Source organism: Schistocerca gregaria, chromosome X, assembly GCF_023897955.1.
Source record: "Schistocerca gregaria isolate iqSchGreg1 chromosome X, iqSchGreg1.2, whole genome shotgun sequence".
In the NCBI taxonomy this organism is placed as follows: Eukaryota; Metazoa; Arthropoda; class Insecta; order Orthoptera; family Acrididae; genus Schistocerca; species Schistocerca gregaria.
The window spans coordinates 208,541,622-208,567,110 of record NC_064931.1 but is presented as its reverse complement, the minus strand read 5'-3'; positions in this window follow the sequence as shown (position 1 = coordinate 208,567,110).

Below are 25,489 nucleotides of genomic sequence, written 5' to 3'. Positions count from 1 at the left end.
AGGCCATCGAGGAAACCATCTGGAATCTACATGACAGGCGACATAAGGCCCCGACAAATTTCCGTCCACACCAGCGCCAGCAGGGGACGAAATGTTCGATAAAATTCTAGAGGGAGGCTTCCATGGCCAAGCGACTCGTTCGTATAACCCGTCTGGATAGGACCATGGATTTCATACTCCGTGATATTGGCAATCAGATCCATCATCACATCCACAGGAACTGAGCTGAAGGAGAGTCAGGAGACCACCATAATGTTGGCTGGGCTGCGACACTGTGCAGAGTACAGCATAAGATAATGTGCAAGGGGTGGGAGATCCTATATCACGTTGGGTATCTAAGCGCTGCTCATCATCACTCATAAGAACATTAATCGAAGTCCTCCGATGGTGGCGCCGTTCTGCTGTCACGTGGTAGGTAGACAGACGTTCTGGGCTAATCTGTCATGTGTGTGTGTACCCTGACAGGTGGCGTTGAGAGAGAGCAATGAGCTGTGCTTTGGCACGGTTCACCATCATCTGATGCTCTGGCGAATAGGGCATCTTAGTATATTCCTGAAGAATGGTGAAGTAGAAATCCTGGGTTCGTCATCACCACGCCGTGAATTCCCTTCCGTAACCAATCAAGGCCTTTGAGAGGGCAGGTTTTTCGCGGAGGACCCACCATGACAGGGAAGACTGATGCACGTCACAGTGTCGATTACAAGCTGTCCACGTGGTCTCGATGAACTGCCAGCAGTCGAGTGAAGTAAGGTGGATTGTGTTCAGTTTCTGTCGACCCTGGCAGCGTCACAGCTTTTGGTGGCAGTGATTGATGGCACAGGTATGGACGTCACGGTCAGAGAATGCAGCAGACCAGATTTCAGCCGCCTGCACCCCACTGACAGTAGTGCAGGAGATATAAATATGACTAAGGTGACTGGAAGAATGGATGCTGAAATGCGTAATCCCTGGACAATTAGCATGAACATGCTCCCAAGAGTTCACAAGGTTGAGATGCAGGACAGTTGCCGCTAGCACCAGACACGGAGAGTGATGCGGCAGTTTCTCTTTGGTCGCCTGGGTGGAACTGAAGTCACCTCCCATGATTAAGGCATCCTGCCGACCCAGGAAGAGAGGCATAAGTGCCTCAGAGAAGGAAGTGGAACAGTCGCTGTGGTGACCTGAACCACATGGCGCACAGATGGTAATGATCCTGACGCCACCAAATGTGAGAGCCATACCTCTGGCATCTGGGAAATAGGCCACTGCACCAGTGAGGACACCGTCACGTAAGAGGATTACCACCCCCAAGCAGTAGGGGAAGTGTGGGAGATATGTGCCATAAATGCAAGGGTAGCACAAAAGCTTGCAATACGCACCTTCTGAAGGAGGGCATCGTCAATGTCCACAGCATACAGTATTTAATGGCGTACTGCCAGTTCATGACACACACTAATGGCATTGAAATTGACAATGGCTAAGCGATAACTTTGAGAAACGCAGAGGAAGCACGGGGAGCTTCCTGCTAGGCCCCTGTGGAAGTGCACATACTGTGATGGGGAGGAAGCCAACCCCAGCATGGAGATTCTGTCACTCTGTATCCCTTCAGAATATCCATGCTCAACTCAAAGTCATCTATGCAGGAGACAGGCCTCTCACTGGGCCGGTTCAGTGGAACACTCTCAGAGGTGTACCCACACATAGTGTGACACAGAAAGGGGGGCAACCACATCAGACGCATGCACAGGAAGGTTAGTGTCCATAGATGGATGCTGACCGCCACATTGTCTGGTGCCAGGGCGTCAGAGGACAGCATATCATCAGCAGGAGAGTCGTCATCCTGTTCACACATCCGATGGAGGCAGGCATCAGAACGGAGACGGTGCTGTCTCTTCCGTTTCCTCAGCGACCGTTGCTTCTTAACATGTTGTTCTGTGTCAGATAGTGGACAGCTGTCGTTCGATGTGCAGCCAGATGCCAGGGAAATGGAGGTCGGTACAGCTCCATGATCAACAACCATGGGGTTTGGACAGACGTCTTGTGGCTGCTTACGACCATTCTCAATTGGTGCTGCCGCTAGCGGCAGTTTAGGAGAGACAGGCAAAACGTACATTACGTCGTTGAGAGGAGTTGACACTGGCGCTGGCTGACTCATAATAGGCGCAGCTGCCAGTCCTGCAGCGGAGATAGACGTAACACAATGGGCGCCGCAGGGGGAGCGACGTCTTCGATCGGCATCTGAACCAGTCTATGTCGGAGACATTCAGAACGGACATAGCTGTCCTGGCCACAACTTGAACAAGTGCGCGACTGGACATCATACATGACGGCAGCCCTGTAGCTGACAATAACCAAGTGAGAAGAGACGTGTTTCCACAGTTCAGTTTTTATCTGGCAGACACCATTGAAGGCACAATAGGTTTTGAATGTCCTCCACATTTCAGCAATGTAACTAACGACGTTGCTGTAAGGTTTAGAGGCAGTCATAGAGGTTGTTTGGGCATACTGGCAGTGTAGAGGCGGTAAATGAGAAGAGAGTGGACGGAGACTTGGGGCACACCTGCAATGAGATGAAAGGAATGACAATTGGTATTCTTAGTAGTGACAAAGGGTAGGCGAGTAGATATGAAGAATACAAGAAGGCGGACATAGTTAATAGGAAGTGGATAAGTCTGGAGTCAGGAGATCGGAATGCTGTACATGGTCACAGTCTTTTTCTAGATCTAGGGAGACAAAGATGGCGGATTTACGGTTTTTGAGCTGGTAGGATAAAAGATGAATGAGATATAGTGGCTGGTCATCAGAGGAGTAGTTAGGACTGGAACATCACTTGTCAACGGAAGTTGGTGAAGTTGGTTAAAGGTATTGACGATGTGTTAGGAGAGAATGGATTTGAAGACCTTCCTAAACAGTGGTGTAAGGGTAATGAGGCTGTAAGAGGAGGTATCAGTTGAGGGTTCGTTCTGTTTGAGGAAAAGTAAGATTTTGGAGATTTTCCACAGTTAAGGATAGTAACATGTAGAGAGGATAGTGTCATAAAGTTACAAGGGTGGCTAGAAAGGAGGGAGACAAATCCGTGAGGTATCAATAGGTAATGTGGTCGTGACTAGCGGAAATGTTGCGTTTTCCGTGAAGTGTTTGTTTTAGGTTATGTACTGTGATTAGTGTATTGGCTCTGAGAACTATGGGACTTAATATCTATGGTCATCAGTCCCCTAGAACTTAGAACTACTTAAACCTAACTAACCTAAGGACATCATACAACACCCAGTCATCACGAGGCAGAGAAAATCCCTGACCCCGCCGGGAATCGAACCCGGGAAGCCGGGCGCCGGAAGCGAGAACGCTACCGCACGACGATTAGTGTATTCAAAGATTTTCAAATGCGTGTGAATTCCTAAGGGACCAAACTGCTGAGGTCATTGGTCCCTAGATTTACACACTACTTAAACTAAATTTATGTTAAGAACAGCACACACACACACCCATGCCCGAGGGAGGACTCGAACCTCCGGTGGGAGGTGCCGGGCAATCCGTGACATAGCGCCTCAAACCGCGCGGCCACTCCGCGCGACTGATTAGTGCATTTGAGTCTGTTTGTGGTATGTTGTCCTAGCAGTGGAAACTGGGAGCCAAAGGTGGGACACCAGTATTAGCGCTTTCATGGGCCATAGAGAACAGGGAGTAATCAAAGTGAGAATGGTCAGGAACTGAGAAGATGTTGGCGAGATAAATTCAGTGTGGTCAGCTTTGCTCAAGTTATCAGGTATGGGATTGTTGCTGTGGAAGAGTGGGTTGTGAGGGATGGAATAAGTGCCAGTGAGTCAATCAACTGCTTTCCAGCAGTTGGCAGAGTTAGTGGTGTTAGTCCAGCGTATGTCTGGCGACAATCCCGATGTTTCTTAGCATTTAAAAAATTCCTGATGATTGTCTGTATTTGCCGGTGCCATGTGTGCGTAACCTGGTCAAGAGTCCATAGGAACGAGTAGTATCAGCGATGGAAGTTTAGGAAGTGGTTTCCGATCTGGATAACTATGAATTCCCAGTATGCATTCCAGTTGGTGTGGGAGCGGTCTTTCGTAACTTTTAGATGGAGATTGGCATGGGAATGAGGTAGTGTATGGGGGATTTTGAGGAGAATCTATGACTTCTGCAGTGAGGCATGCAAGGTGGCTGGGAGATGCTTGGACGACATATGGAGTGGTATTATTTTCATGATAGGTATGCTGTGTAATTGGAACAGTGTCACATTGGAGAGAGTCTGTAAACTGCCGCCACCACTGGACTTCTGCAGGGGATCTACTATGGATGTTCAGGTCAATGGCAATAATATAGGTGGAAAGGTTACAGTTGATATTGGTGAGGAAGACATAGGTATGGGGTGAATAGTTTGGATGTAGATTGTGGTGCAGGTAACTGTTAAGATATTGAAGATGAGGTAAAGTAAATGTGTTCAGTGGGAGTACTGTATAAGGATTTTCATCAAACAGCGATGTTCTTGTGGTGGCTGATTGCAACTCCACCTCTGACCACAGGAAGGGGATTATCTGTATGGTGGAGGATACATAGAGATAGCGGTGGAGGAATGTTTTATTAAGGATGAAGGTATGGATGTTTTGTTTGGAGAGTGTATGCATTAAAAGGGGTTTGTTGATGGGATGGGAGTTGATTTTGCTGTATTGGATGCTGTATTACTGTCAAATCATGGTGAGAAGCTAGAGAGTGGGTTATGTGGGCAAGGAGTGGAGAGGGTTTAAACGAGGTGAATCTGAAGTGGACTAGATTTCGCAAGTAGGTGGCTTGAATGCTAAGGTGGAATGTGGATTGGACTGCAAGGGAAATTTATTGAAGAATGTACTTTCATTGGAAGGAGTGGATGTTTTGGAGGATGATGGTAAGGAATCTGATGATACTTTGGCAATGGGAGGCATGTGAAGGAAGTTATTGGGATGTATATGATTTTAAGTTGTTATTTTTGGTTTGATAGATGGGATCTTGCCTTTTCATTTGGCTGGGTAGATAGGATGGTTCTCACAGCATGTGTAGTAGGTGGTAGGGGAGGGAGATTTAGACACTGTTTGAGACAATGGGAAGCTTCACTGTGAGGAGAGGTCGCTGGATTTTCGCGGTCGGTAGTGAGATGGTAATTACATAGGAGCCGCTTTGACAACGATAGGAGTGAGGGATGGAGTTTGAGAATTCGAATTTATGACAGCAGTTGTAAATGAGGGCTTCATAGGCAAGGCAGCGATCAGTGGTGAGAGCAGACTCGATGAAAACGCGCATAAGGAAGGTGGTCCCTCAATCATTGTAGGTGTGGAAGGCCATACAGATTGCTATAGCAGAATGGGAACTGATTTCACCATGATCTCAGGGCCAACAGCAGTAAGGATGGGGGGTTGGTGAAGAGGCTGTGCTTTCTTGGCTTGGGAGGTGGTGTTAAAGGGGGCGAGGGAAGCATAAGGATCAAAGGTCTGAATCAGAGGCTGAGACGGTTCTGCGACCGTGTGGGCTGCAGATTCCTCGACTTGCGCCATAGGGTGGTGGGGTTTCGGGTTCCGCTGGATAGGTCAGGAGTCCACTACACGCAACAAGCGGCTACACGGGTAGCAGGGGTTCTGTGGCGTGGGCTGGGCGGCTTTTTAGGTTAGATGGCCTTGGGCAAGTACAGAAAGGGTAACAGCCTCAACGGGTGCGGGGCAAAGTCAGGACATGCGGGGACCAAGCAGCAATCGGTATTGTAATTGTAAACTGTCGAAGCTACATTGGTAAAGTACCGGAACTTCAAGCGCTGATAGAAAGCACCGAAGCTGAAATCGTTATAGGCACAGAAAGCTGGCTGAAGCCAGAGATAAATTCTGCCGAAATTTGTACAAAGATACAGACGGTGTTTAGAAAGGATAGATTGCATGCAACCGGTGGTGGAGTGTTCGTCGCTGTTAGTAGTAGTTTATCCTGTAGTGAAGTAGATGTGGATAGTTCCTGTGAATTATTATGGGTGGAGATTACACTCAACAACCGAGCTAGGTTAATAATTGGCTCCTTTTACCGACCTCCCGACTCAGCAGCGTTAGTGGCAGGACAACTGAGAGAAAATTTGGAATACATTTCACATAAATTTTCTCAGTATGTTATAGTCTTAGGTGGAGATTTCAATTTACCAGATATAGACTGGGACACTCAGATGTTTAGGACGGGTGGTAGGGACAGAGCATCGAGTGACATTATACTGAGTGCACTATCCGAAAACTACCTCGAGCAATTAAACAGAGAACCGACTCGTGGAGCTAACATCTTGGATCTACTGATAACAAACAGACCCGAACTTTTCGACTCTGTATGTGCAGAACAGGGAAACAGTGATCATAAGGCCGTTGCAGCATCCCTGAATATGGAAGTTAATAGGAATATAAATAAAGGGAGGAAGGTTTATCTGTTTAGCAAGAGTAATAGAAGGCAGATTTCAGACTACCTAACAGATCAAAACGAAAATTTCTGTTCCGACACTGACAATGTTGAGTGTTTATGGAAAAAGTTTAAGGCAATCGTAAAATGCGTTTTAGACAGGTACGTGCCGAGTAAAATTATACAGGTACATGCCGAGTAAAACTGTGAGGGACGGGAAAAACCCACCGTGGTACAACAACAAAGTTAGGAAACTAGTGCGAAAGCAAAGAGAGCTTCACTTCAAGTTTAAACGCAGCCAAAACCTCTCAGACAAACAGAAGCTGAATGATGTCAAAGTTAACGTAAGGAGGGCTATGCGTGAATTCGAAAGTAAAATTCTATGTACCGACTTGACAGAATATCCTAGGAAGTTCTGGTCTTACTTTAAATCAGTAAGTGGCTCGAAACAGCATATCCAGACACTCCGGGATGATGATGGCATTGAAACAGAAGATGACACGCGTAAAGCTGAAATACTAAACACCTTTTTCCAAAGCTGATTCACAGAGGAAGGCCGCACTGCAGTTCCTTCTCTAAATCCTCGCACAAACGAAAAAATGGCTGACATCGAAATAAGTGTCCAAGTAATAGAAAAGCAACTGGAATCACTCAACAGAGGAAAGTCCACTGGACCTGATGGGATACCAATTCGATTCTACACAGAGTACGCGAAAGAACTTGCCCCCTTCTAACAGCCGTGTACCGCAAGTCTCTAGAGGAACGGAAGGTTCCAAATGATTGGTAAAGAACACAGGTAGTCCCAGTCTTCAAGAAGGGTCGTCGAGCAGATTCGCAAAACTATAGACCTATATCTCTGATGTCGATCTCTTGTAGAATTTTAGAACATGTTTTTTGCTCGAGTATCATGTCGTTTTTGGAAACCCAGAATCTACTCTGTAGGAATCAACATGGATTCCGGAAACAGCGATCGTGTGAGACCCAACTCGCTTTATTTGTTCATGAGACCCAGAAAATATTAGATACAGGCTCCCAGGTAGATGCTATTTTTCTTGACTTCCGGAAGGCGTTCGATACAGTTCCGCACTGTCGCCTGATAAACAAAGTAAGAGCCTACGGAATATCAGACCAGCTGTGTGGCTGGATTGAAGAGTTTTTAGCAAACAGAACACAGCATGTTGTTCTCAATGGAGAGACGTCTACAGACGTTAAAGTAACCTCTGGCGTGCCACAGGGGAGTGTTATGGGACCACTGCTTTTCACAATATATATAAAGACCTAGTAGATAGTGTCGGAAGTTCCATGCGGCTTTTCGCGGATGATGCTGTAGTATACATAGAAGTTGCAGCATTAGAAAATTGTAGCGAAATGCAGGAAGATCTGCAGCGGATAGGCACTTGGTGCAGGGAGTGGCAACTGACCCTTAACATAGACAAATGTAATGTATTGCGAATACATAGAAAGAAGGATCCTTTATTGTATGATTATATGATAGCGGAACAAACACTGGTAGCAGTTACTTCTGTAAAATATCTGGGAGTATGCGTGCGGAACGATTTGAAGTGGAATGATCATATAAAATTAATTGTTGGTAAGGCGGATACCAGGTTGAGATTCATTGAGAGAGTCCTTAGAAAATGTAGTCCATCAACAGAGGAGGTGGCTCACAAAACACTCGTTCGACTTATACTTGAGTATTGCTCATCAGTGTGGGATCCGTACCAGATCGGGTTGACGGAGGAGACAGAAAAGATCCAAAGAAGAGCGGCGCGTTTCGTCACAGAGTTATTTGGTAACCGTGATAGCGTTACGGAGATGTTTAACAAACTCAAGTGGCAGACTCTGCAAGAGAGGCGCTCTACATCGCGGTGTAGCTTGCTCGCCAGGTTTCGAGAGGGTGCGTTTCTGGATGAGGTATCGAATATATTGCTTCCCCCTACTTATACCTCCCGTGGAGATCACGAATGTAAAATTAGAGAGATTCGAGCGCGCACGGAGGCTTTCAAATAGTCGTTCTTCCCGCGAACCATACGCGACTGGAACAGGAGAGGGAGGTAACGACAGTGGCACGTAAAGTGCCCTCCGCCACACACCGTTGTGTGGCTTGCGGAGTGTAAATGTAGTTGTAGATGTAAAGGTAATGTGTGGGAAATTGAGGACATCTGTGTGGTGAGTGGGGTTTGTGGATTTAAGGGGGTTAGGACGTGTAACGGGCCGACTTGGAGCAGAAGAGACGCCACAGGACATTTTAATTTCCATTGTCTATACTTTTACAAATAAATTCATAAAACTTTGTCATCACGACCAAGAAGGGTTCAGGATTCATATTCATAGCAGTGGACGTTCAAAAACATAACAAAATATTTTTTTTTAAATGTGAAATTTAATTTTTTCATTTATTACTGGCTGCATTTGTTGCTATAGGTACACTTTTCTTTATAAGTAACAGAGATTCTTCGATGAATTTTGAATAGCATACAAAACATAGTTACAGGTGTGTGGAACTCTAGAATTTTCAAAATCTATTAAAAACTGTGGTAAAAATTGAGTTAATTAATTATAAAACTTGAGTTTTTTATAAACATGAAGTTTAAAATGTAACAGGTCATTCATTTTTTTTATAAATTAGATAAATTCTAGAGTTTCATACATGTGCAAGTATGGTTTGTGTGCTGTGCAAAATTCACCAAAGAATCTCTCTTACTTATGAAGAAAAGTGTACGTATAGCAATAAATACAGCCAATAGTAAGTGAAAAAATGATGAAATTTCACATGTGGAAACAATTATTTTGTTATGTTTTTGAACTTCCACTGCTATGAGTGTGAATCCTGAACCCTTCCTGGTCATATTGAAAAGTTTTATGGATGTATTTATAAAATTATAGACAGTGTAAATCAAAATGTCCTGTGGTGCCTCTCTTGCTCCACGTCGGCCCGTTTGGCGTCCTACCCCCCTTAATAAGTACTGAATATCAGTGAAGGTGTGCTTTGCAAGTCCTTTCAAGTTGGTGCAGCACTTGTTGGTTGGGTGACAGGTATTTCGGCTACTGTCATTGCCACAATAGATCCAAATTATTACAAAAATCGATTATTCAGTTTTCAAGAACATTAATTACATACCAATTTTTATATGAAACTACTGTTTGGAAAACGTGGAAAATTCAAGACCGAGTCATAATCACAATGAAATTTGTTTCACTGATTATGGAGATGACACTACACAGATGATTAGCCTTACAGATCAGTACATGCATCGTGACTGTGTAAATTCAGTATGGAGCACCACTAACACGTGCTGCAATCAGAGTCGCTAGAAATCGTGGTATGGACTCACAGAGCGCCTGAATATATTGCTGGAGAATACTGTGCCATGCACTTTGCAGGCGCACCCACAAAACATCATCTGTGACTGCATAAGTACCTGAACGAAGAAGTTGTCGACCCACCATATCCCAGACATGTTCGATGGGCGACATGTCAGGCGAATGGGCAGGCCAGGGAAGCTGTGATACCCGTCGTTATTTGAAGAAGGCTTGCATATTCCTTGCCACAAGCTGCTGTATATTTTCCTGCTGAAAATATTGGATGTGGAACGGCCTGCAGAAGGGGCAGTGTCTCAGTTTGTAAAACCTCCTTGGTGTAGCGGTAGTTCTTCAGATTGCCCTCAAGATGTAGGACGCGAGATCGCGTGACACAAGAAATGACACCCCAAACCATCACACTTGATGCTTGTCCGCTATGCCTCTCAACAATACAATAATACCCAACTGCGTTCACCACGGCAGCGTCGAACGCGTATGTGGCCGTCACTGTAGAACAAGAAGATGCGTGACTTGTCCGAAAAAATTTTGCCACTCATCACGCCAGTGTCGGCGTGCACAGTCCATTGCAATGTGCGGCATTGGTCGGTTCTGGTCCGTGGAAACCTATGCAATGGCATGCATGCCACAAGCCCAGCCCGCAGATGGCCTCAAACCGTCGATGCAGACATGTCCACACTCTTGCTGCAATGCTCCAACGTTGCACCAACACTGTGGGCGAAGCTGTTCTGTCCGTTACGGCTACGGGGAGAAAATGGCGCTATGGTCACGTTGCGTCGTCCAATATCCTTCCGGGGCAGTGTAGGGCCCTCTTCTCCGCTGGATCCACATAAACCTCACTGTTGAAGCATTGCAGCCTGTACAAGCCACAATGTCACGGAACAATGGACTCGCCTCCTGGAGACCAATCATTCTGTCCCCTCGAAAGCACTCACATGCCAGTATTCTACCCTGTGATGTAGGCGAGGCATAGTGGCATTTGGTTACACGTCTCCACTTTGTAGCTCCGCACAGACTCAGCGTTGCGTAACATTGACATGTCCGGTCATACAAAAGACAGCACTGTTGGGCCTATATGCACGCCACCTCTCTACCATGGAACCATCATGGTTCCACTGTTCTACACGTCATATTATCGTGGCGTGCTGCAGGCCATTGCTTCTGAGTGTTTCACTTTTTACAAAGAGAAGTGTATATAATCGATTCGAAGATATTCCCTCTAAAATCAAAATGCTAAATTACCTTTTGGAGTGTTTTTACCCCTTAAAAGTGAAATTAGGAACAAACAAAGAAAATACATATTGCACATTTTCCCCCTCTAGACAGCCGCCAAATTTCATCAAGATCGTTTATTGACACTTGGGAATGTTCTCTTGTGAGTCAAACGCTTTTCGAAAATCAAGAAATATTAAATCCCTGACTACCTTGATCCGAGGCATTCAGAATTTCATGTGTGAAAAGCGCGAGTTGGGCTTCGCATGTCAGATGTTTCCGGAATCCATGGTGGACGGTATGAAGATCATTCTGTGGAGATTCTTAACTGCATTTGAGCTCAGAATATGTTATAAGATTCTACAAGCGATGGATGTCCAGGGTATTGATACCTAGTTTTGTTGACCACTTCCGCTACCCTTTTTGTTAAAATGTGTGTGAATTTCCAAGGGACCAAACTGCTGAGGTCATCGGTCCCTAGACTTACATACTACTTAAATTAACTTTAACTTATGCTAAGAACAACACACACACCAATGCCCGAACCTCCGGTGGGTGGGGCTACACTTTTTTACGTAACCTATCTTACAACTACTGGGCACAGCTTTTTGTTAGAGGGATCTACGGTATATTATTCTTGAAAGAGGGGCTAACTCTGCCACAAATTCGGCATGGACTCTGATAGGGATTCTGTCGGTTCTGAAGCGTTGTTCGGTTTAAGCGATTTCAGCTGATTCTCAACTCCACTGACTCCAATATCTACATCAATCATCTTTGCAGTGGTGCAAGAATTTCTTTGTAAAGCAATATTTGAAAATGGGCTTCAACATTTCTGCTTTTGTTTGCTGCCCTCAATTTCGGTGTCATCCATGAGCGTCTGAACACTGATTTTGATACCACTGTCAGTCCTTAAATATGACCAAAGTTTCTTTGAGTTTCTGTGAGAATTTTCAGTAATACTCTGGTATGGTAGCTGTTGAAGGCTTCAAGCATTGCTCTATTGACTGACAAAAGTGTGTCATTCAGCATATACCTATTTATAGTCCTGTGCAGATGTCGATGTTCCTTTACAAGTTTCTTTGCAATGATTGTATTCAACGGAGAGACTTTCCCGTTACGAAATATTTTACTAGCTACGTATTTATCCAGGGTATGGTCAACTATTCATTTACACATTTCTTCTACATGCTCCTACCCAGAGGTATATGTTTTGGGTTGCTCTTTGCGATGTGATACAACTGCCTCTTCATCTGAGTTACGAAATATGTAACTGTTCCTGCTTGTTTTGGTTGCAATTTGTACTTTAGTAAACATTGTTGATACAACTAACTAATAGCCACTGATATTAGTTTCAGTCTGGACGTACACAAAATGTCAGGTCTATTTGTTGCCATTAGATCAAATATATTTGCGTCATGAGTGAGCTTCCGAACTACATGTTGTATGTAGTTTTCAGAGAACGCATTTAGCATTGTTCTGCAGGGTATATTGTCACATCACCAATTACAAAGCTGTAATAACCCCAATTGGTTGTTGGATGATTGAAGTCTCATCCTATGGTGACAGTATGACTGTAGAACGTACATTCGAGCAAACTGATATTTTAATTTAAGTTTTCGGTAACATCTGAAGTTGAGTCTGGTGGGTGATAGAAGGAGTCTATTATAAGTTTATGCCCACCCTTGATACTGAATCTTGCCCAAAAAATCTCTCATGCAGTTCCAATTTCAGTCTCGCTCAATTTGAATTTCTTGTGTACTGTGGCAGGTACACCATCATCATTTCCCAACAGTGTACCCTTCAGACATACACTTAAATTTTCCCCCCTAATGTGACTGCTATAATTTTTAGGTTTTAGTCATCTTTCTGTACAAGGTATAAAGTGAGCTCCAATGATTTTTAGGAGCGTTTCAAGGCGTGACACTTTGTTAACGCTAATGGCTGTAGCCCATCTTCGGAGTCTCAGTCACACTGGACTCGCATTCAGGAGGACAGAGGTTCAAATCCACGTCTGATCATCCAGATTTAGATTTTCCGTGATTTCCCTAAATCGCTCCAGGGAAATTCCGGAATAATTCCTTTGCAAGAGCACTGTCGGCTTCCTGCCCCACCCTTCCCCTAATCCGAGCTTGTGATCCACGTCTTACGACCTCGAATGGAATGTCAGTGGCGTCATCTTTCAACAAGATAAAGCAAGGCCGCACGTAACCCGTACAGTTCTGACCTACCATGATACAGTAGTCGTTCGAGTGCTGCCCAGTCAGCATGTTCTCTGGACTTTCACCCATTAAAAACATCTGATCATGGGTTACCGAGACTCACACGTTTTTACTTGCCAAATTCTATGATTGACGAACTGTGGCACAGAGCTTTCAGTACACGGGTGCTGTGTCTATCTTTATGATGTTGGCTCGATACCATGCGAGGTCGGAACCACTGTTGCTGCCAGAGGTGGTAGCTCTATGTAATGTATTTAGGCTCCAAATACCACTAACTCAGCTACAAATAAGCATGTATTCTTCATGCTATACTGCACATACACAGAATAAGTAAAATTCCGCTGTCTGATATCATCCCTGGTGTTCCGATTTTAATGGTATTAAACTCGATACCATCACGTATATCTAAGACAAGTATGTAATGTATTGCGACTACATAGAAAGAAGGATCCTTTATCGTATGATTGTATGATAGCGGAACAAACACTGGTAGCAGTTACTTCTGTAAAATATCTGGGAGTATGCGTGCGGAACGATTTGAAGTGGAATGATCATATAAAATTAATTGTTGGTAGGGTGGGTACCAGGTTGAGATTCATTGGGAGAGTCCTTAGAAAATGTAGTCCATCAACAAAGGAGGTGGCTTACAAAACACTTGTTCAACCTATACTTGAGTATTGCTCATCAGTGTGGGATCCGTACCAGATCGGGTTGACGGAGGAGACAGAGAAGATCCAAAGAAGAGCGGCGCGTTTCGTCACAGGATTATTTGGTATGCGTGATAGCGTTACGGAGATGTTTAGCAAACTCAAGTGGCAGACTCTGCAAGAGAGGCGCTCTGCCTCGCGGTGTAGCTTGCTGTCCAAGTTTCGAGAGGGTGCGTTTCTGGATGAGGTATCGAATATATTGCTTCCCCCTACTTATACCTCCCGAGGAGATCATGATTGTAAAATTAGAGAGATTCGAGCGCGCACGGAGGCTTTCCGGCGGTCGTTCTTCCCGCGAACCATACGCGACCGGAACAGGAAAGGGAGGTAATGACAGTGGCTGGTTAAGTGCCCTCCGCCACTTGCGGAGTATACGTGTAGATGTAGATTTATAAGAACTCGAAGCCAAAAAGCGGTAGACGTGATGTATTTACACACAAACGCTGGTTACCGGGGCTGAGTTCGAAGTGAGACTCACCACTGAAGTCACTTCTACTCCAGTCAATGAGTTTCGAGGCCGAAGATAAGTCTATAAACACCCCGGGAATCGGTGGTATACCAACCTGATTATCATCCGCCTCGGTAACTGCGCCGTCAGTGCAGCAAAGTGCTAACCAAAGGGTCCCAGGTTCGATTCCCAGTCGGGTAGGAAATTTTCTCCGCTCGGCGACTAGATGTTCTGCTGTCGTTGCGTTCATATCGTCATAATTGACATTCCACTGTTAAGATGGCCGTATGGGCACGTACCGAAAGCCAATAAATTAAGAAAGAACCTGACTGTCTCCCGCCATACGGCCCGACAACAGGAATGATAGTCTGGGGTGCCATTTATTTTCATAGCAGGACCCCTTCGGTTGTCATCCACGACAACACTACAGCACAGCGGTACGTCGACGATATCCTACGCCCCATTGTGTTGTCCTTCATGGCAAGCCACCTTGGGGTTACATTTCAGCAAGATAGTGCCCGCCCGCACACGGCGAGAGTTTCTACTGCTTCTTCGTGCTTGCCAGACCCCATCTTGGCCAACACCGTCGCCGGTTCTCTCCCCAATTGAGGTCGTTTGGAAGATTGTGGGCAGGGCCTTGAATCATATCGAGATTTTAACTTTCTAACGCACCATTGGGACCGCATTTGGCACGACAATCCTCAGAGGACATCCAACAACTCTGTCAATCAGTGCCCAGTCCAATAATATATGCTGTGGCCGAAGGTTCCAGGCTTCCAGACGCTTCAGTCCGGAACCGCGCTGCTGCTACGGTCGCAGGTTCGAATCCGGCCTCGGGCATGGATGTGTGTGATGTCCTTAGCTTAGTTAGGTTTAAGTAGTTCTAAGTCTAGGGGACTGATGACCTCAGATGTTAAGTCCCACAGTGCTTAAAGCCATTTGAACCAGTTTGAATAACAACTTGCACAAGGGCTAGAAACGGACCAACGTGTTACTGAGTTGCTCAATTTGTGAAGCTCTTTCTTTTGAATAAGACACGCTGCTTTCTGAAACTGTAATCTTCTTTTGTCTGTATATGTACATCTACCGATTTCGTGCTGCGTCGTTTTTCTTTTGTTTCTTTTTTCCTTTTTTTTTCTTTAAAGCGTACACTTCTTACATCTTCTGACCCGGTGCAGATTTTGAAATTTTGTAGTAAGATCTTATGGGACCAAACTGCTGAGGTCATCGGTCCCTAGACTTACACACTACTTTATCTAACTTAAACTAACTTACGCTACGGACAACACACACACACACACACACACACACACACACACACACACACACACCCATGCCCGAAGGAGGACTTGAACATCCGACAGGATGACCCGCTGCAATGTAGCATGCACTTTCATGCATAAAAATCATAGCTGACGTTGTATCCTCTCGTATGAAATAGATGTAAGGGACCGGGTTGAACTTAGCTTCGTTTTCGGATATGTTTTCGATGCTGGCAGGCACTGGTGCCAAATCAGACAAAAAGACAGTGTGCACGAATGTTACGAGGCGCGCCTTGGCGGGCAACGTGATTCATACGACATTCTGAGTCATTCACACTCTCCCGACAAAGACACTTGGAAAGTCTTATAAGTACGCTTTAAACAGACGTTTCAGGTTCACTACGGGATATTCATACACAGTGACGGAGGATCGCAAACAAAAAATATGTTCTAGATACGTCTCCTACAAATCTATATATAAGATAAGGCAGCTAAGACAGGTCACCCAAAATCAATAAATATATCTAGGTGCGGTTTTCGCAGAGTTACAGCGGATAATATTTTTCCCGAGTTTCGCAAGTAATTTTTATCGTTTAAAATTGCCGAAGTAGGACACCGACTTGGTTTCTTTCTATTTTTACTTCTTTCTATGGCATTTGAAAGAAGTTTCTAAGAGAGCTTCCACGACGTGACATTTACGGGACTTGATCAAATAGTATCAAGATAAAAGCACCGCAAACCACTGTCCCACTGTCAGCACAAGAGGTTCCACAAACGCCTGTCCTATTGTACCGAATGTAAGCAAGCACATAACTCAGTAGTGGTTCGTGCGTTAATTATAACAGCTGTCATATACCAAGTGCTCAAAAAGTCGACCTTCTGGAGAAACAATACTGGACGCTGAATTTAATCTGGAGTTTACGGCAGTGCAGGCCCGTGTTATAACGCATTTCATGTCTTTGGATGTCGTCGGTGCTTCCTAACGGACTTCCTGTTTTAATTTTTCTCACAGATAAAAGTATATAAGTGTTAAATTTGCTGAGCGTACAGACCATTTTGCGTTTCCTGGACGGCCGTTCCAGAGTTCTCCAAATGTTCTTTTAAAAGGATCTGTCATTACATGTGTGGAACGGGAGGGACATCCGTCATGTTGGTACCACACTGATTGCCTTATCTCCAGAGGGATGTCTTCCAATAACTGCGGCAGCAGCGTATCTTTGGAATTAGAGATACTTGAGTGTATTTTGATTCCCATTAATAAAACAGGGACTAATGATATGGGTCTTGAACATCACGAACGAAACTTTGATAGACCAAGAACGTTGTTTTCATCCACTTCTTTGAGTCAGGGTGGATTTTCAACTGACGATTCGTGCATATTGTGAAGATTGACTTCCCCATGGTTGGTAATCGATGTTTATGTCCCATCACGTTGCGCTTTTCGTAGATAACATTCGGAGAACTTTAACCAATTGTGAAAGTCATTGTCATGAAGCTGTAGATACAGCGAAATATGAAGATGATGAAATGGAATGGAATTTAGTGTTTGCAGAACGCGCTTTTGCTTGATCCGTCTCGTATTCCTGTGGTGCCTCTTACTGACATTTGCATTGTGTGTTACTGCTGCTAAAATGTTAGTTTCATTTCTTTCATCAGTTGCTCTTCCTTTTCCTTGGCATATTTTAATCACCATGTTTCCAGTTCCTAGAACTTCTTTTATAATGTTTGCAAAGACAGATAGTGAGTTCTGGCACGATCTACATAGTCTTCAGCGTACAACCGCATCGCTGCTATAATTCGTAGTATGCCGACATTCGTCATAAACGATATTCACTTTTTCGTCCTGTCGTATACTTTGTGAACGTCTCAATAGCTTTAAGAGCAAGTTATCTGATTGCTACAACAGCAAAACACTGACCGATAGGCTTCATGTGCACAGGTAAACACAAGAACCATACGAGACTTAAGTGTTTACTTACATTTGGTATAGTATGGCAGACGTTTGTGGAATCTCTTCTCCTGAAAATTTGAAAATTTGTGGTAAGGTCTTATGGGACCAAACTGCTGAGATCATCGGTCCCTAAGCTTACACACTACTTAATCTAGCTTAAACTAACTTATGCTACGGACAACACACACACACACACACATCCATGCCCGAGGGAGAACTCGAACCTTCGACGGGAGGAGCCGCACGAACCGTTACAGGACGCCTGAGACCGCGCCGTTACCCCGCGAGGCTCTTCTCTTGAGTACAATGGATTGCGGCGCTGTTATCCTGCTACTGTTTGATCAAGTCCCGTATATGTTGTGTCGTTGAAGTTTCTTAGAAGCTCCTTTCAAAAGCCACAGAAAAAAATGAACAGTTCCATTAGAAAAAAACCAAGTCGGTTTCGTTCTTCGGTGACCATAAACAATAAAAATTACTTGCGAACGTCAGGAAATTCGCCATATAGTCCGCTATAACTTGACCAAAACCGCACCGCAACTTATTCATTCTATCTGTGAGGTGACATGTCTTAGATAACTGACTTTGTATATAAAAACAGATTTACCAACTCCCTGCGCGACGTTGTCCACAAAACTATAGTGTTCTACTACCATTGTTCTTGAAACAATTATGTCAGTTTCACGATCACAACCATTTCAAAAAAGTTAATCAAACTATTGTGGGACACAGACCATTGAAAAACGGCAAATTTGCGAGATACGCAAATTTCACACTAAGTTTTGAGGGCTTTAATCATATTAATATTCGCCGTCGCCAATACTATCGGTGCCCTTTGGTCTCCGAAATGGTGTGTGAAAAAACTACCCCAAATCTGAAGGTACAGGAAACGAAAGTATGGAATCTACCGATTTCACATAAATAGTAATGGGCTGCAACATCTGTATATGACCAGATAAACTTCGATAACGACCCGATCAAATGTCGCTTGCACCAAAGGACTAAAGGGCAAAAGCGGTTTTGTGTGAACGAATTTAAGCCGGTTGTTGTGGCCGAGCGGTTCTAGGCGCTTCAGTCCGGAACCGCGCTGCTGCTACGGTCGCAGGTTCGAATCCTGCCTCGGGCATGGATGTGTGTGATGTCCTTAGGTTAGTTAGGTTTAAGTAGTTTTAAGTTCTATGGGACTGATGACCTCAAATGTTAAGTCCCATAGTGCTCAGAGCAATTTGAACAATTTTGAACGAATTCACCTAGGTTAATGACCCGATGAGGGGCAAAGGAAACGCAGCTGTGGCTAAACAGCATAAGCTTACGATTGGTGAGTCTCCATTCATTATATACTGCAGAATAACAGAATAACTGGCTCAATGATGAGCACTATAACGTTGATAATGGTGTCTGAACCTACATTTACGCCTTCATCTACAAGTTTACTTTGGAACTGACAATTAAGTGCCTGGCAAGGGAACCGCTCAGAAATGGTTCAAATGGCTCTAAGCACTATGGGACTTAACATCTGAGATCGTCAGTCCTCTAGACATAGAATTACTTAAGCCTATCTAACCTATGGACATCACACACACCCATTCCTGAGGCAGGATTCGAACCTGCTACCGTAGTAGCAGCGCGGTTCCGGACTGAAACTCCTAGAACCGCTCGGTCACAGCGGCCGGCTCGTCGAACCGCCTTCAAGCTATTTCTCTACCGTTCCACACTCGTACAGCGCGCGGGAAAACGAACACAAATCTTCCTGTGTGAGCTCTGATTCCTCTTATTTTATTATGATGATAATTCCTCCATATTTATGTGGGCGCCAACAAAATATGTTCCCAATCTGAGAAGAAAGTTGTTTGTCGTTGGCTGGTCCCGGCGGAGGTTCGAGTCCTCCCTCGGGCATGGGTGTGTGTGTTTGTCCTTAGGATAATTTAGGTTAAGTAGTGTGCAAGCTTAGGGACTGATGGCCTTAGCAGTTAAGTCCCATAACATTTCACACACATTTGAACAATTTTTTTCATCGAAATTTCACGAGAAAATCCTGCCACGCCCAGAAACGACTTTGTTACAATGATTACCACCCAAATTCACGTAGCGAGCGAGGTGGCGCAGTGGTTAGCACACTGGACTCGCATTCGGCAGGACGACGGTTCAAATCCGCGTCTGGCCATCCTGATTTAGGTTTTCCGTGATACCCCTAAATCGCTTCAGGCAAATGCCGGGATGTTTCCTTTGAAAGGGCACGGCCGATTTCCCTCCCCATCCTTCCCTAATCCGAGCTTGTGATCCGTCTCTAATGACCTCGTTGTCGACGGGACGTTAAACAGTTATCTCCTCCCTCCAAATTTACGTATCATGTCCGTGGCGCTCTCTCCTTTATTTCGCGAGATCACAAAACGAGCTGCCCTTCTTAGAACTTTTTCGATGTCCTCCGTCGATCCTATCCGATGCGGATCCCACACTGCACAACAATACTCCAGAAGAAATTGGACAAGCGTGGTGTACACAATATCTTTAGTAGACCTGGTGGATTTTCTGTGTTCTATCAATAAATCGTAATCTTTCGCTTGCTTTACCCACAACATTATCTATGCGATCGTCCCTTTTTAAGTTATTTGTAACTATAATCCTTAAGTATTTAGTAGAATTTACAGCCTTAGATTTGTGTGATTTATCATATAGTAGTTTCCTTTTTGTACTCATGTGGGTGACATCACACTTTTCATTGTTTAGGGTCAATTATCACTTTTTGCACCATACAGATATCTTGTGTAAATCGTTTTGCAATTTGTTTCGATCATCTGATGACTTTATAAGACGGTAAATGACAGCATCATCTGCAAACAATAAGAGTGTTACTCAGATTGTCTCCTAAATGGCATTAGGCGTATAAGATAATACATCATATCTCAAAAATTATATCATTTTATACGTCACTATCGGAGGCATGATATAATAACACTAAAAGACTGACAAAGTAATCTGCGCCACCAAGACTACTGTCTTCGGCCTTTCTGCATATGATGTTATATTCTTAACGTATACCACACAGACCGGGAGAGAAAAGTCTCACCAAAGTAACAGAAACTTAAAACAGGATAACAGTGATGCTCTTCGAAGGGACTGTCTGCATATCCCGACACAAACAACGAGTCGCCATTAAACGGGTCCGGCTATTCATTTGCAGACTTCCTTTACGACAAACCTGCCTCTCAGCGTTTAGTCACGCAAAATGACTACGCCAGATAATGAATAAACGAGACTCTGTACGCAGAAGATTCAAGTGAAATCTAGCTCTTTATTTTTACAGAAAACTGCGGAACAAAGTCAAGCAAAACGTGCGCCACGCCAAAATCAGGCATGGCCGCTCTGTTGTGTGCAGCGAGTCGAATTCTGCAGCACTGTGGAAGAAACAGCGCAGCTTCAGTATAGGAGAGGCAAATTCTGTTGATGTTTTTCAGGCCTCTAAGACGAATCAAACGACTTTTTCTCTACAGTAGTCAGCTTTCAAGTTGCAATAAGCTAACAGCCACAAGATTGGACGGCGCGTTTCTCTTAAGATGTGTTTCTTCTGCACAGTACGGAAAGCCATCATGAAAATATGTTCTGAGGCGGTAGAAGATGGTGGACTGAGTATATGTATGATTACAAATAACACCGAAATTATTATTCCAGGTCATACAGGCATCTTCAGTTTCCCTCTCGTTATTGGTACATATCCTATTCAGTGGGAAAAAAGCTTAATTAGATCGTTACTCATGAATGATAAACCAGAATCTCCAAGCGACCATAGGTCAGTCAGCATATTACCTGCAGTATCTAAAAACATAGAAAATATTATTCGTGAATTGTTGACGGAGTACCTTAAAACGTTTAACGTTCTCCAAGGATCCCCATCATACAAGAAAGGTTTTGATGTTTCCTTGACCAAAATACCGTTAAGTTGGATCCTACCAGATGTTTTTACTAAAATGTATTTTTATGTCATTTCTGCGGAAACTAGTCGGCAACAAAGTATAATAACTAAAAGCAGCTTGTCGTTGTTGCTGTGGTCTTCAGTCCAGAGAATGGTTTGATGCAGCTCTCCGTGCTACCCTATCCTGTGCAAGCTTCTTCATCTCCCAGTACCTACTACAACCTACATCCTTCTGAATCTGTTTAGTGTATTCATCTCTTGGTCTCCCTCTACAATTTTTACCCTCCGCGCTGCCCTCCAATACTAAATTAGTGATCCCTTGATGCCTCAGAATATGTCCTACCAACTGATCCCTTCTTCTAGTCAAGTTGTGCCACAAATTTCTCTTCTCCCCAATTCAGTTCAATACCTCCTTATTAGTTATGTGATCTACCCATCTAATCTCGGCATTCTTCTGTAGCACCACATTTCGAAAGCTTCTATTCTTTTCTGGTCCAAACTAGTTATCGTCCATGTTTCACTTCCATACATTGCTACACTCCATACAAATACTTTCAGAAAAGACTTCCTCACACTTAAATCTATATTCGATGTTAACAAATTTCTCTTTCCTTGCCATTGCCGGTCTACATTTTATATCCTCTCTATTTCCACCATCATCAGTTATTTTGCTCCCCAAATAGCAAAACTCATTTACTACTTTAAGTGTCTCATTTCCTAATCTAATTCTCTCAGCATCACCCGATTTAATTCGACTACATTCCATTATCCTCGTTTTGCTTTTGTTGATATTCATCTTATATCCTCCTTTCAAGACACTGTCCATTCCGTTCAGCTGCTCTTCCAGGTACTTGGCTGTCTCTGACAGAATTACAATGTAATCGGCGAACCTCTAAGTTTTTATTTCTTCTCCATGGATTTTAATTCCTAATCCGAATTTTTCTTTTGTTTCCTTTACTGTTTGCTGAATACACAAATTGAATAACATCGGGGATAGGCTACAACCCCGTCTCACTCCCTTCCCAACCACTGCTTCTCTTTCATGCCCCTCGACTTTTATAACTGCTATCTGGTTTCTGTACAAATTATAAATAGCCTGCCGCTCCCTGTATTTTACCCCTGCCACCATCAGAATTTGAAAGAGAGTATTCCAGTCAACGTTGTCAAAAGCTTTCTCTGAGGCTACAAATGCTAGAAACGTAGGTTTGCCTTTCCTTAATCTATTTTCTAAGATAAGTCGTAGGGTCAGTATTGCCTCACGTGTTCCAGCATTTATACGGAATCCAAACTGATCTTCCCCTAGGTCTGCTTCTGCCAGTTTTTCCATTCGTTTGTAAAGAATTCGTCTTAGTATTTTGCAGCCGTGGCTTATGAAACTGATAGTTCGGTAATTTTCACATCTGTCAACATCTGCTTTCTTTGGGATTAAAATTATTATGTTCTTCTTGAAGTGTGAGGGCATTTCGCCTGTGTAATACATCTTGCTCACCAGATGGTAGAGTTTTGTCAGGGCTGGCTCTCCCAAGGCTATCAGTAGTTCCAATGGAATGTTGTCTACTTCCGGGGCCTCAGCTTATGGTGGTGATATGAATGTGGTCAAATGTCAGTTAGGCTTCTGGAAGTGCAGAAATTGCGTTATTTGAAGTAAGTAACGACGTCAGACATGACATGGAGAGACGTGAAGTAGCCATTTTAACACAGTTTGATTTCAGCAAGGGTTTTTATGTTGTTGATTTCAATATGTTAAATTTGAGGATGAAACGGGTGAATTTCTCAAATAGTGCAATAGCGTGCCTCGACAGCTAGCTTTAAAAAAAAGATATCAAGAAGTTGTCTATGAGTCATAGAAGTTACCATGGACACATGTGCTCTCTGCAGTCCCCCAGAGCTCAGTCCTTGGTTCATCGCTCTTATCGTTGCATATCAATGATATTTCATCTGTGCTACGTTCGTGGAACCATCAATTATGAGCCGAAGACATCTGATGTGTAGTATGCGGTAGCACACACTCAGTAACTGATTTTCCCAGGCCATAGTCATAAGCATTTATTTTCATTCGAGACAAAAAAGAAGAAATACAAACAAACTTCTTCGGCTTTGACTTAATGTGCTGACTGGACTTAACCACAAATTAATGATTGACAAACAATAAACATTATTTAGTCTGTGTAGATGAAAGTGCTTGAAATATTATAAGTTCCACAGAACTAATCATGACGATGGGAGACACTGAACTAGTTTATGACAGGGATAGTAAGACTTACATTGAATTAGCACTGGCCCCCATTCGGGAAGTTCGACGAAGTCCGTTCTGTAGCACAGTGAGGGAAACTACTGATCCTTTTGAAGTTCCATACAATAGAACCAGTCTTGGAGCACCGAGTCCACGAGAGGCCAAGTCCGAGGAGACAAAATTTCCAGAGTGACAGTTGGCTGCAGCACAGTATCCTCCAGATCGGCCTGCTGCTGCCAATGTTCGGGGCAGATCTTGGTCGTCGATCTTCTTTGGAACTGTTTGCAATGGCTCATCGAACTGAAGTGGCAGAGAGCAGCCAGGTGCCATTCTAAATACACGCCTGGCTGAGTGATATCTGCTCAATGCTTGGATGGCACATGATTCGCAAAGGTAAAGTAGTGCTTCGAATTGTGCTGTTATTTGGGTTGCGCACGCCACAGGGTCTCGAGGCTGGCGCCTCTCGTGGCGAAGCTCGCAAGGCACGTTTCTGTGGTGCTGGCTGGAGTTCTACTTCAATACAGACCGACAAGCTTTGGACACAGTGAAGCTTGTTTTAGTTGATACGCCATGCCGGACATACTATTGATCTAGGTTTGCCAAGGGAGTGTCTCTTGTGGAGTCAGAGCACGGACAACTTGTAGACCAAACCTATAACGTGCATACCTGTGGACATAGACAAAGGCCTTGGATACATCATCCTTTCCCCCAAGGGAAAGATGGAACCATCTTGATGTCAGACAGAGATCCTGGACCCCTTCCTGTGAATGAAGAGATTGCAGAACCACCTCACAGACTAAGATCCTGGCGTCGATGAGATGTCCAAACGGAAGATTTGCCTCACAGTTGTCTCCATCTGTTCTTGTGGGCGCCCTTGGAGGCTGAGTCCCTGTCCCTGAAACTATACACCTGCGGGCTTGAAGAATGTTCTGCATACTGGTATAGACGACCTAGGTGTGGCTGCAAAAATTGTTGCTGGCTCGGATAAGAACTGTCCGAAGTGGATCTGGAAAGAAAAAGAAAATAGTGTCGACGTCTTGGAAAGACTGACCATCATCGATTATACAGATCTGCAAAAAAATTTTCTTTGTCAGCTGCATGAGATATTTTTACTGAATTATATGTTTTAGAATGCGCTGATTTCAGAAGTGATGTCCGTTTTTTTCTATCACATAAGGTATTTTACACCTGCGGGCTTGAAGAATGTTCTGCATACTGGTATAGACGACCTAGGTGTGGCTGCAAAAATTGTTGCTGGCTCGGATAAGAACTGTCCGAAGTGGATCTGGAAAGAAAAAGAAAATAGTGTCGACGTCTTGGAAAGACTGACCATCATCGATTATACAGGTCTGCAAAAAAATTTTCTTTGGCAGCTGCATGAGATACTTTTACTCAATTATATGTTTTAGAATGCGCTTATTTCAGAAGTGATGACCGTTTTTTTCTATCACATAAGGTATTTTTGGTTCAAATGGCTCTGAGCACTATGGGACTTAACATCTTAGGTCATCAGTCCCATAGAACTTAGAACTACTTAAACCTAACTAACCTAAGGACGTCACACACATCCATGCCCGAGGCAGGATTCGAACCTGCGGCCGTAGCAGTCGCGCGGCTCCGGACTGAGCGCCTAGAACCGCGAGACCACCGCGGCGGCAGGTATTTTTGGAAATTCAAACACAAAGAATTGGTAAAAGCACTCGTTTATTCAAAATTATCAATCATAATATTTTTTACAACCAATGAAATATTATTTTGAGACATATAGTAACAATATTCTACTTATTCATGTTTTTTTTATGAAACCTTTTCTTCTTTTCCTTGATACTTCGCCGAGTCCTTTTC